This window comes from Pinus tabuliformis, chromosome X (genome assembly GCF_031772625.1).
Source record: "Pinus tabuliformis cultivar Carrire ecotype Pingquan chromosome X, CPIR1, whole genome shotgun sequence".
In the NCBI taxonomy this organism is placed as follows: Eukaryota; Viridiplantae; Streptophyta; class Pinopsida; order Pinales; family Pinaceae; genus Pinus; species Pinus tabuliformis.
The window spans coordinates 38,883,491-38,897,331 of NC_142308.1; the positions used below are offsets into that span (position 1 = coordinate 38,883,491).

Consider the following 13,841-nt stretch of genomic DNA (forward strand, 5'->3'; position numbering starts at 1 on the left):
AACAATACCCAGAGGTACTTTTCCGATCCACTAAATTTCCTGCCCAATCTGCATCAGTAAAACCACTCAACTTGATATCCTTCCCCTTGGTGTATAAGAGCCCATATCAATTGTTCCCTGTAAATACCTGAGAACGTGCTTGGCTACTCCCTAGTGTGGCCTCTTTGGTTCCACCATGAACTGACTGAGGGTGTTGAGAGCGTAGCAAATATCTGGCCTGGTATTGACCAGATACATCAGGGACCCTATGAGTTGTCGATATAGGGTGGGATCGACATCCTTGTCTTATGATGCATCGATCTTCTTCCAGTTGGTGATCATTGACATAGCCATAGGTCTACAGTCTCCCATCCCGAACTTAGGATTCCTGTAGCATACCTCCCTTGCCCAAGGAAGATTTCTCCTTTCTGTTGCCAAACTTCCAATCCTAGGAAGTGGTACATTCGTCCCAGATCCTTCATATCGAACTATGTGGCTAGATTCTTCTTGCAGTCCTCAATGAGTCTGGATGATCCTATCAGGAAGAGATCATCCACATATAATACTAAGATAAGTGGCCCGTTCTCTACGACCAGATAGTAGAGATTCGAATCCGTGTTGACAAACCCCATCTTCTGCAAGTAGCCATCTATTCGACCATACCACACTCTCGGTGCCTACTTTAGCCCATACAAGGCTTTCTTCAGTCTGCATACATGAGACTTCTTCTCATGAGTTTCAAAGCCCTCTGGTTGTTCAATGTATACCTCTTCTTCTATTACCCGGTTCAGAAATGTCGTCTTGACATCCATCTGATGGATCTCCCATCCCATCTGGGTTGCAAGAGATATCACGACCCTAATAGATGTATACCTGGCTACCAGGGCAAAGGTTTCCTCATAGTCAATCCCTTCCTTTTGAGCATACCCCTTAGCCACAAACCTGGCCTTGTATTTTTCAACACTGTCGTCCGCAGCATATTTGATCTTGTAGATCCATCTTGAACCTACCACAGATCTATCTTGAGGCCTTGACACCACCTCCCAGACATCGTTCACCATTATAGAGTTATACTCCACCATCGCATCTAGCTAGACCTGATGGTGAGCTGCCTCCTTGAAATTGGCAGGCTCCCCATCTTGAGCTACTAACGCCCGATACCTGTCTGGCTGTTTTCGCTCCCTCTTACTATTCCTTGGCTCTCCGATGAAGTTCTCTGCATCACGCAGAATCTGACGAAGTTCCTTGCTGGTTTTTCGTCTGCCAGCAAGTGCTTTTGTTCACTCCTCCTCATCCTGAGAATCTTCCTGACCTGAGGAAGAATTCTTCACTTCTGTTGGTTGAAGAGGCATGACCAACGGATCCTCTTTCGACTGCTCCTCGGAAGGCATTTCGCGAGATCTTCTGAAAGCTCTGTCCTCCATGAACTTTACATCTCGTCGTAGTATTACCTTTCTACTCCCTGCAAGATAGATTTTGTATGCCTTAGTGTTCTCGCTATATCCCACTAGATACCCCTTTTCTGCAGTCTGATCCAGCTTCTCTTTTCTTCGGGTATGCGGCAATATGCTAAATTCCCAAATATCCTGAAATGACTAACTCCAGGTGTCTTCCCATGAAGACTTTCTCTAGAGTAATCTTACCCAATGCCCGATGAGGAGTCCTGTTATGAACGTAGACAGTTGTGTTACATGCTTCTGCCCACAGGAATTTTGGCATATCCTGATCATACAACATGGCCCTAGCTGCTTCTACAATAGTCTTATTTTTCCTTTCTGCCACTCCATTCTACTCCGGATTATAGGGAGCTGTCCACTCTCTTCTGATGCCCTCCTTAGCGCAATAATCAATGAAGTCCTTATTGACATACTCTCCACCATTATCTGAGCACAAGACTTTTATTTTCTTACCAGCCAGATTCTCCAATAGAGCCTTGAACTCCTTGAATCGATAGAAAACCTCATCCTCGGTTTTCAGAAAATAAATCCAAGCTTTCCTCGAGTGGCCATCAATGAAGGTAAGGAAATACTCGACACCACTGAGAGCTTTGACGGACATAGGTCCACAGATATCTGAGTGTATCAATCCTAGTACACTCTTGGCCCTGTGTTTGCTCCTAGGAAATGCCACCTTGGCATACTTTCCTAGAGCGCATCCCCTGCATACATCATCACATTTCGTACTTAGATCCGGAACTCCTGTCACAGTGCTCCTGAGAATTCTCAGAGCTCCATGGTGCAAGTGACCCATCCTTCTGTGCCATAGTTTGTTCAAGTCCTTGTCCCCATGACTACCTATTAGTGCCATTGGAGATTCTAGTTGTAATCTATACAACCGATTACTTTTGATCCCGATCTGCACTTTCTTTTTCCAGCTCGGGTGTTTGACTTATACCTTCTCCTTGATGAAGTAGATGTCATAGCCCTTGTCTTGTAGTTGTGACACAGAAAGTAAGTTCATGCCTAATCCTGGTACATGCAACACATTTGTGGCATAGAACCGCTCTCCCAATTCTGTCTGAAAAACAATGGTACCTTTTCCTACTAGAGTACACTTTGCCTTGTTCCCCATGGTGATCTGAAAGTTCATCTTCTCTTCTCGATATTCTGAGAAACACTCCCTGATTCTCGTCATATGCCACGACGCTCCACTGTCTATATACCATACTTTTGATGATGCAGCACTAGTCATGCATACCACTTCTTCCAACCTGGAAGCCAACATAGAGAAATCGAGATCTCTTTCTCTTGTGCAATCTTTTGAAAATCTGCATGAGTCCCTTGAGGTGGATGCCTCTACATCATGGTCTTGACCCATAATTGATTTTCCCTTTCTGTCTTTGATTACTTGCTCTGATATCATGTGAAAATTCTATCACTACAGCAACTGATTTACTTTTCCTACTTATTTCATCATAAGTTATTCATGAAATTACTTCAACAAATTTTAAAATAAACACTGCTACAGATATCACACTGTAATACAGAAACAAACATACGCACACATTGACACAATTATTTTGGACTAATGTCCCTGAAAAAACCCAATGTGGGAAAACCGGTGCAACAAGGGAGGATTTTATTATTCAGCAAATTTTCTAGTACAACAGGGTGCCAAACTGGCTTACCCACAGATAGAAAATTTTTCTAGCATTTCTTCTGAACCCAGCATAGGCCCCACTGACCTCTGCGTCAGCCTGAAACCCTCTGTGTCAACCTCAAACCCTTGTGTCAGCGTACTGAGGCTCTACGCAGCCTCTTTGACCTTCTGCGTCACTCCTGCAATCTCTGCGTGGATGACGCAGGCCCTGCTGGCTCTGTGCAGTCTCTGCTGCCTCTGCGTGGCTTCCTCTGGCCCTGCGTCTGCCTCTGCACTAATCTCCCATCTCTCTGTTCCGTACTTGCTACCTCTTGACTGCTCTTTAGACCACTGGTTCAATTTCTCAGCAAACCCCGCTCCAGAAATTGAACTGACTGGTCTTCCTCAGTGTGTTCTCCAAGTGACCCTCAAGCCTCCTCTTATACTTTTCTCGTTGACAAATCAACGACTGAGATTAAATCCCTAATCAACGGCTAAGATTAGATATGGCTTGATCCATGTCTTTTGGACCATTCTAACACAGTTTCATATTCATATACATTAATATTTTATTTTCCCTAAGTTTAGACTTAGGAACTCCATTAAAAATATTAATTATTTTAATATCTCCTGAATTATTTAGAATCTGCCCAAACCCTTTCTGGGTATTGGAGATCTCATGTGCCCCAACCTCCACCAAATTTCATAGCTAGAGCACATCCAATGCTACCTCATATCAACACCTAGGAGGGCTTCCTTGATTCCAATTGAGTTGCCACTTTGTAGAGGAGAATTTGCAGCAGGAAATCTAGTCAAACACCCACTTCGAGCTGTTTGTCGAAGAGTCTGCGTCATCCTCACTCAGGACTGCATAGTCACTAGAGGGGGTCACTTGGTTGGAGGATTAACCGGAGGATTGGGGAGCTGGGTTGTGGAGAGATTGTTGGGAGACTGATTTGGGGAGGTTTCCAACTTTGTGGCAGCAAGTTAAAACAATTTTCAGTTACAAGCAATGAGTTCCAGTGTTGGAGGGCCAATCCCCAAGGGGTTGAAATTGGCAGTTCAAAACTAGGCAAAACCCTTAGTGGGTTTTTCTGGGTTTTTTGAGATGAGTACATCCCAGAAGTTGCAGAAATTTCTAGGTTGTTTTGAGGGGGTAAATCAAGGGCCGAAGTCAACCAGCAGTGCAGTTTTGAGGGGACAACGCAGTATTTTGGGAGCAGCAAAAATCACCACAACTAGGCACTTTTGTATCATCCACCTGAGGCTTGTAGCTTGCGTTGTGCAAGCCCAAGTGCACCTCACCCAACTTCTTTGTACTCCGGCATATTTGATTAATAAAATTTGGTCATTTGGGTGTTTATGAAAAATTTATGTTTACATGTTCCTTACTGAATAAAATTTCATTGTGAATGTTATGGTTTGTCTTTGTTATCACTAAAATCTTCCATTAGGAATATTACAGTGGTATCGAAGCATGTTCTTGGCCAGAGTGGGGAACAAGAGTGGGTGATGCCACCAAGATACCAAGGATTGGTTTTCCAGAGAGGTCGTGGTAGAGGCAGAGGCAGTGGTCAAGGTAGAGAAGAGGGGCCAGACCCATTTTCAGACACTAAAGTGGAAAACATCAGAGGCCGGATGGAGAACCAGGAAGAGAATGAGCAGCCCAGGCAGAGGAACACAGACCAGGTCATAGAAGAACTGCTGAGGACCAACCAACAGATGAAGAGGCAAGGGCAGTTGATGATGGACATGATGCAGCAGGTGATGGGCCTGCGAATAGGTGGAAGGTCGGAGGGAGAATCTCAAGGTGAAGGGAGTTCCAGAGCAGGAAGAGGCAGTCGTACCTATCAGCCTCCACACTCCCCACAACATGGGCAAGTTGATCGCCCCAAAATGCCTCATTTCATGGAGGAGGCTGAGCCAGAGAGAGAGTCGGACCCAGTTGCGGATTTGGTACATTTTGTCGCATTAGGCATTGATGAGTATGAGGGGTTGGATGGCCATATCAAGAGGGTGATGTCTTTTGGAGAGTACATCCACCTTAAGAAAAGGCACGCTAACGGGGTTGGAGGCCACTATAGGGGAGGAGCATCCAACAAAGATGTGTAGAAGCTATTGGGGAAGATTACACTCCCAAATTTTGATGGGTCTGTTGTCGCGCAGATTGACACGACAACGCTCAGACTGGGGGCTGTCACTCTGATCCCCGATCCCTCCGTTTAAGCCTGTCTCCCGCGGCTAAGGGGGGTAGTCCCTGTGAGATGATGAGACCAACTGTAGACCAGTTGGTTGGGAGACACGAGACACGATAAAAAAGCACTTGATGGATTTGATTAATTTAGCAGACCAGTGCCTTAAGAGATTGTTGTAAAAATGATTACTTGTTAAATGATATAGAAACATGAACCATGAATAGCAATCATTTGTCATCAAAAGGAATCAGCTAAATCACAATGCTCTTAGAATGACAAAAACGATATCCAGCAATTGAAAATTTAGAAAAGATGAATGCTTTAAACCACCATGAGAATCATTAACCAGATATCATATTCGTATCTCGACTTGAAAATTTTAGATCTCAGCATGAAAGATGATAATTCCCGAAAATGACTGGATCTGACAAAGAGAATTTTCCACAAATTTTTTTTATACTTTTTCAAAAAAATTTAAATCTTTTTTCAACAAATCTAAATCTAAAATTTATGAAAAGAACTTTAAACATAAAATCTAATTAAAACAAAATTTAAATCAAAATCTAATTAAAACTAAGCTTAACTCTAAACTAAACTTTAAAAAATAAATTGAAATCTAACTAAAAGACAAATCTAAAACATAAAATTTAAATCTATATAAAACTATACAAATATTAAATCTAAAGTCTAAAAAAACTTAAATAAAATCTTTTTATTATTATTTCCTTTTTTATTTATTTTTTATTTTCATAATAAAATCTAAATATAAATATAAAAATCTACTCTAAATGCAAACTAAAATTTACACTAAATTAAAATTTAGGACTAAATTCAAAACTTGAAGAACTAAAAGATCTAAATTCAAATAACCTAACGTAACTTAAAACTAAACTAAAATAAAAATGAATTTAAATCTAAGTCAAAAATAAACAAAAAGCAAAATCGTATTTGGACCTTAATCCTAAGAAACTTATGCGAATGTGCCTCAAGCCGCAATGTGAATTAAACCCCTGAGTACGACGACAGAGCCAAATCAAGACACGTCCAAAAATCGCAGAAGGTAACCACGCAAATATCATTAAAAAAAAAATGCAGTTTGAAACGGTGCCTGCGGCGAAGGGAAATGACTGAGTGTGATAATCCGAATGAAGGAATCGATTTTACCTGGGCAGCTTTGATTTGAGCTTACCTGCACAATACGTTTACCTGAGTCGAACCCACGCACTATTCCAATTAAAAAAATCACGGTATTTGCAGCCTGCGTGGATATGGAAGGACGCAGCTAGCAGGCAGAGAATATCATGCACGCAGGTGAAGACTTGAAGTTTGACGGCGAGAGGGAGAGTTACCTGAGGCGTGAATGAATCGATTTTTTACCTGCGTGACTGCTGGCTATGAATCACAACAAATCGGCCCTGAATTGCCCCTATGCTGCTGCGTAGATCGTAAACCCCAGCTGCTCGATCGCGTCAAAGGCTCTTTTTCGTTTTGATGGTGGACGTAGCTTGCCCAGAGACGCTTCAATTTATTTGGTGATTAAAACAGGAATCGTAACTCTGCGTGATGGACTCAGAACGTGAACACCTCCAAATTCTGACGGCTAAAGCAACGCAGCCACGCCTCAGTTGATGGTGACGAACAGTCAAGATGCCATTTAGGACTTCGTTTTCCAGAGAACTGATTGAAAAACCGATGCTGCCGGTTCGGGCGAAAAATGCAATCCTGATCTCCTTCTGAAAACCTGGACTTGATGAAAACCCTGTACAAGAAAAAAAAAACCCTAATGAAAACTAAATAAAACAAACATTTAAAACCCTAGATCAAAAAAATTGAAACCCTAAGACAGCAGATTAATTTACAAATGTGGCCCCTTAACAGCCCAATTCAGCAGTAAGCACAGAAATATTTTAAAGAAATAAAGATTTTCGGATTTTTCACTGTGAAGAACTTCAGAAAATATCTCATGCAAATTCAAAAAAAATAGACCGAATGATAGACCCAGGATCAAATCCAACTGGGCTCAACACAAAATGCTTGCGGGAGTTGGCTGGTTCAGCCGAGAACTTCCCCGAACGCCCACAAAATTTCCTTCAATGATGTTTTCTGCACATCTCAAAACAACTGTCAATAAAGAGGGCAAAAATGCTGCTAGATCTCAGGAAGTAATGGAGATACCTGTCATTACTTCAGAAACCCTAACAGCACCCAAACCCCAGCAAGTGAACAAGATACCTGTGCTCACAATACTCTACAAAAAGCTATTATTAACGGCTGAAAATAACATATGCAGAAAATGAAACAATCCCACAACATTTTAAGAGAGTAACACCAGCAAGATATGGACCACAAAGTCTTCTTTTATTAACCAGAAACAGATTTACAATAGAGCTTCTTCAGTGTCAGACTCACAGATCCCATTGATCTGAAATGACCCCTAGCACCCTATTTAAAGGAAATGATCCCAACGGCTAGTTCGAGTGATCCAAGTAGAAATGATCTCGACGACCGTTGATGAGGATCAAGACATCTCTTGATCTCATCCGTCGATTTATTCACTTAAAATATTATTATTTTATTAGTGAGGGTTTTTACTTTATTTTTTTAATTTTTTATTATTTTTTATTATTTTATTATTCTTATTCATTTTTTAATCTTTTTAATTCATTTTAAAATGGATCATCGAACTAAGCCTTCGGAAACATCACCTAGGACCTAGGACTTAGGACTCATGAGGGGATTTAAAACATTTTTCGACCCTCAAGACACATCACATCATGACTTTTACAATTTACATCTTAAGGGAGAAAACCCCTTTAACATAGACCCTCACAAATCACCCAGTTCTGCGACACAACTATAATCTAGCAGATCAACACACTAGGATTCTCCTAAAATTCCAATGACAAAATCCATCCCGGCTTTGGGGTCAGGTTTGAAGGAAAACTCTGCCGATCCATGGATCGGTGAGACGAAAAACCTTCCGGGACGTAGATTACCACTAGAAAGTTAGGTCCACCTAGGCAATTCACATACATGACTCATATCTGCTAAGATTATTTACAATTAATACATGCAGACTGGGTTTACAATTAGATTGATCAAGTTGCTGATGACTGCTGGATGGCACGGACACGCTGATTAGGTGCTGCCCCTTTCTTGCAAAGAAAAAGGGGGTGTACTGCATGGGTAGCTGACCGGTAGAGGTCAACATCTGGCTCTACTTGGGGACACGTTGCTGCTTGCAGGAATGTGAGAATCCAGAATCTGCGTTCATACAACACAAAAATAAGTAGCGTCCATCCAAAAAAAATCATCATATACGTTAAGCACAATAAAGATAAAAGCTCTTCATTTATTAACTATCTAAAGCAGAAATGAAAATGCGGAAAAAAGCAAGGAGCAGGGTTAGAAATACGATACAAAAGATGCCCCATGGCATCACATGTGTTCAATAAAGTGCATACTGAGCATTTGCCTGCTTTCAGGCAAATCTGCTGGCTGCTTGTCGGATGTACCATGTCCAATTTTGCATATGGTAGGACTTTTTCCTATCCGAAAATCAAGCTGCTCGCGGCCGTCTGATGCGTCAAATCTTCTTCTCATTTTCTTTCTCTTGCGCTTTTTCTTTCTGGCTGGTTGTATGACTGATGACATGGAACTTTCTGTTTCAAAACTATCGGATGAAGTATGTAAGATATGTCTTTCTTTAGCCCGCATCTGATCTTTATCATTCTTAAGTCTATCCGGATCACCTTCAATTAACCATCTTTCAATTGAATCAATAACCTCCTCATAATAAGATGGGGCTTGTTGCAGCAAGTGAGAAGGCTCCTGATCTATTGATGTCACCTGGTTTCTTTCATCTTCTAATTGCTGAAACCTTTGAACTTGTATTCTAATGGCATCCATCTGACTAGAGTATTCAACCTTTATAGCATTGATTTGTCTGACATGGTGTTCTTGCATATCTTTTATTACTTTAACATTTTCTTCCTTTATGTTCATCCAGCAATGCTGTATGGAATTTATTTCTTCTTTGTGATTCGCTTGCATGTCAGCAAACTGATTATTATGATTGAATGTCATGATAGTCATTTCCTCATCCATAGTTAATAACTTATTTTGCATAGAGTCAATTTCCCTATCATGATCAGCTTTAATGGTCACCATATTTTCCTCCAAGACTGACATCTTGCTTTGCATGATTCTAATTTCTGTTTCATGATTAGTCTTCATGGCCTCAATTTCTTTAGCATGGTGACTTTGCGTGACCTCAATCTCCCTATTACGTTTTTCCAAGTGGGTGCATAAAGTTTTCACATCATTGACATAATTAGTTTGATTGATTTCCATATTTCTTACCAGCATCATTAGGTCTCGTATAATTTGCTTTTGCTCTTCTTTTTCATTATTATTTGTCCCTGATTTTCCACTATGATGATCTGCAATATTTCCGGTTGATGACACATTCTGATCTTGAAGACTTTCTTCAACAGCTGGATTTTTTACAAGATTACTTTCTTTCGTTTGCACAATTTTAGAGGTAGAAGGCAAGTTGTTTGGACTATCATATCTATCTTTAAAAGCATTGAGAATGTCTTGTAAAGAAGTGAAAAAATCATTAGGAAAATTATTAAACCAATTCAAGGCATCACCCTCTAAAGAATGGACAAATAGACGCATCTTGAAATCTTCATGATTATATTGAGGAAATCTACAATATAAGATCATTACACAAGTAAACATGTTTAAATGTTGTTTAACAGTGACCGAATCACCACCCGAGAACTTAAATAATTTAGAAATGGCCTCTTTTGGAAGATCATGGAGATTATCAGTAAAATGACATGGTTTACATGAATAATCCATGATGAACAGTAAGGGATCAAATGGATGATAGAAAGAGATTTCTGCTCAAGAAAATTAAGAGATGAAAGAAGTGGAGTCGCCACTTGAACAATGAATCTGATTCTAGGATCCAAAAAGTAACCACAAGCAGATATGCGGGAGGCTTCTTGTATGGGAAAAATAAGAAAATGGAGTCGCCACCCAAACAAGAAACACACCGAAGATATGCTGATGAGGCAATGAAAGATCCAAATGATAACCCCCAAAGGTCGAATCTGCCAGCTCAAATGAGAGATGAGAAAGATGAGAAGATGAAACTCCAGGAACAGAAAAACTCTGTCCCCGGCAACGGCGCCAAAAAATGTTGGCGTTGCCGGCTCAAACAAATGATAGACAGATGAACGATGAATGATGAAAAGATGTTGAAACACCAAGGACAGAACAACTCTATCCCCGGCAACGGCGCCAAAAAATGTTGTCGCGCAGATTGACACGACAACGCTCAGACCGAGGGTTGTCACTCTGATCCCCGATCCCTCTGTTTAAGCCTGTCTCCCGCGGCTAAAGGGGGTAGTCCCTGTGAGATGATGAGACCAACTGTAGACCAGTTGGTTGGGAGACACGAGACACGATAAAAAAGCACTTGATGGATTTGATTAATTTAGCAGACCAGTGCCTTAAGAGATTGTTGTAAAAATGATTACTTGTTAAATGATATAGAAACATGAAGCATGAATAGCAATCATTTGTCATCAAAAGGAATCAGCTAAATCACAATGCTCTTAGAATGACAAAAACGATATCTAGCAATTGAAAATTTAGAAAAGATGAATGCTTTAAACCACCATGAGAATCATTAACCAGATATCATATTCGTATCTCGACTTGAAAATTTTAGATCTCAGCATGAAAGATGATAATTCCCGAAAATGACTGGATCTGACGAAGAGAATTTTCCACAAAATTTTTTTATACTTTTTCAAAATTTTTTAAATCTTTTTTCAACAAATCTAAATCTAAAATTTATGAAAAGAACTTTAAACATAAAATCTAATTAAAACAAAATTTAAATCAAAATCTAATTAAAACTAAGCTTAACTCTAAACTAAACTTTAAAAAATAAATTGAAATCTAACTAAAAGACAAATCTAAAACATAAAATTTAAATCTATATAAAACTATACAAATATTAAATCTAAAGTCTAAAAAAACTTAAATAAAATCTTTTTATTATTATTTCCTTTTTTATTTATTTTTATTTTCATAATAAAATCTAAATATAAATATAAAAATCTACTCTAAATGCAAACTAAAATTTAGGACTAAATTCAAAACTTGAAGAACTAAAAGATCTAAATTCAAATAACCTAACGTAACTTAAAACTAAACTAAAATAAAAATGAATTTAAATCTAAGTCAAAAATAAACAAAAAGCAAAATCGTATTTGGACCTTAATCCTAAGAAACTTATGCGAATGTGCCTCAAGCCGCAATGTGAATTAAACCCCTAAGTACGACGACAGAGCCAAATCAAGACGCGTCCAAAAATCGCAGAAGGTAACCACGCAAATATCATTAAAAAAAAAATGCAGTTTGAAACGGTGCCTGCGGCGAAGGGAAATGACTGAGTGTGATAATCCGAATGAAGGAATCGATTTTACCTGGGCAGCTTTGATTTGAGCTTACCTGCACAATACGTTTACCTGAGTCGAACCCACGCACTATTCCAATTAAAAAAATCACGGTATTTGCAGCCTGCGTGGATATGGAAGGACGCAGCTAGCAGGCAGAGAATATCATGCACGCAGGTGAAGACTTGAAGTTTGACGGCGAGAGGGAGAGTTACCTGAGGCGTGAATGAATCGATTTTTTACCTGCGTTACTGCTGGCTATGAATCACAACAAATCGACCCTGAATTGCCCCTATGCTGCTGCGTAGATCGTAAACCCCAGCTGCTCGATCACGTCAAAGGCTCTTTTTCGTTTTGATGGTGGACGTAGCTTGCCCAGAGACGCTTCGATTTATTTGGTGATTAAAACAGGAATCGTAACTCTGCGTGATGGACTCAGAACGTGAACACCTCCAAATTCTGACGGCTAAAGCAACGCAGCCACGCCTCAGTTGATGGTGATGAACAGTCAAGATGCCATTTAGGACTTCGTTTTCCAGTGAACTGATTGAAAAACCGATGCTGCCGGTTCGGGCGAAAAATGCAATCCTGATCTCCTTCTGAAAACCTGGACTTGATGAAAACCCTGTACAAGAAAAAAAAAACCCTAATGAAAACTAAATAAAACAAACATTTAAAACCCTAGATCAAAAAAATTGAAACCCTAAGACAGCGGATTAATTTACAAATGTGGCCCCTTAACAGCCAAATTCAGCAGTAAGCACAGAAATATTTTAAAGAAATAAAGATTTTCAGATTTTTCACTGTGAAGAACTTCAGAAAATCTCTCATGCAAATTCAAAAAAAATAGACCGAATGATAGACCCAGGATCAAATCCAACTGGGCTCAACACAAAATGCTTGCGGGAGTTGGCTGGTTCAGCCGAGAACTTCCCCGAACGCCCACAAAATTTCCTTCAATGATGTTTTCTGCACAGCTCAAAACAACTGTCAATAAAGAGGGCAAAAATGCTGCTAGATCTCAGGAAGTAATGGAGATACCTGCCATTACTTCAGAAACCCTAACAGCACCCAAACCCTAGCAAGTGAACAAGATACCTGTGCTCACAATACTCTACAAAAAGCTATTATTAACGGCTGAAAATAACATATGCAGAAAATGAAACAATCTCACAACATTTTAAGAGAGTAACACCAGCAAGATATGGACCACAAAGTCTTCTTTTATTAACCAGAAACAGATTTACAATAGAGCTTCTTCAGTATCAGACTCACAGATCCCATTGATCTGAAATGACCCCTAGCACCCTATTTAAAGGAAATGATCCCAACGGCTAGTTCGAGTGATCCATGTAGAAATGATCTCACAACCGTTGATGAGGATCAAGACATCTCTTGATCTCATCCGTCAATTTATTCACTTAAAATATTATTATTTTATTAGTGAGGGTTTTTACTTTATTTTTTTAATTTTTTATTATTTTTTATTATTTTATTATTCTTATTCATTTTTTAATCTTTTTAATTCATTTTAAAATGGATCATCGAACTAAGCCTTCGGAAACATCACCTAGGACCTAGGACTTAGGACTCATGAGGGGATTTAAAACATTTTTCGACCCTCAAGACACATCACATCATGACTTTTACAATTTACATCTTAAGGGAGAAAACCCCTTTAACATAGACCCTCACAAATCACCCAGTTCTGCGACACAACTATAATCTAGCAGATCAACACACTAGGATTCTCCTAAAATTCCAATGACAAAATCCATCCCGGCTTTGGGGTCAGGTTTGAAGGAAAACTCTGCCGATCCATGGATCGGTGAGACGAAAAACCTTCCGGGACGTAGATTACCACTAGAAAGTTAGGTCCACCTAGGCAATTCACATACATGACTCATATCTGCTAAGATTATTTACAATTAATACATGCAGACTGGGTTTACAATTAGATTGATCAAGTTGTTGATGACTGCTGGATGGCACGGACACGCTGATCAGGTGCTGCCCCTTTCTTGCAAAGAAAAAGGGGGTGTACTGCATGGGTAGTTGACCGGTAGAGGTCAACAGGGTCAACAAAGAGCTCAACTAGGGCATGGATCCA

The 13,841-nt window shown here is 39.8% G+C and overlaps 1 protein-coding gene across 2 annotated transcripts in view; it reads right to left on the minus strand.

Annotated features, from left to right (window-relative positions):
- The window catches only part of LOC149138231 (NAD(P)-binding Rossmann-fold superfamily protein), a 443,478-nt gene that overhangs the window by 217,967 nt on the left and 211,670 nt on the right, over positions 1-13,841 (minus strand). The gene's annotated exons all lie outside the window — the stretch shown is intronic.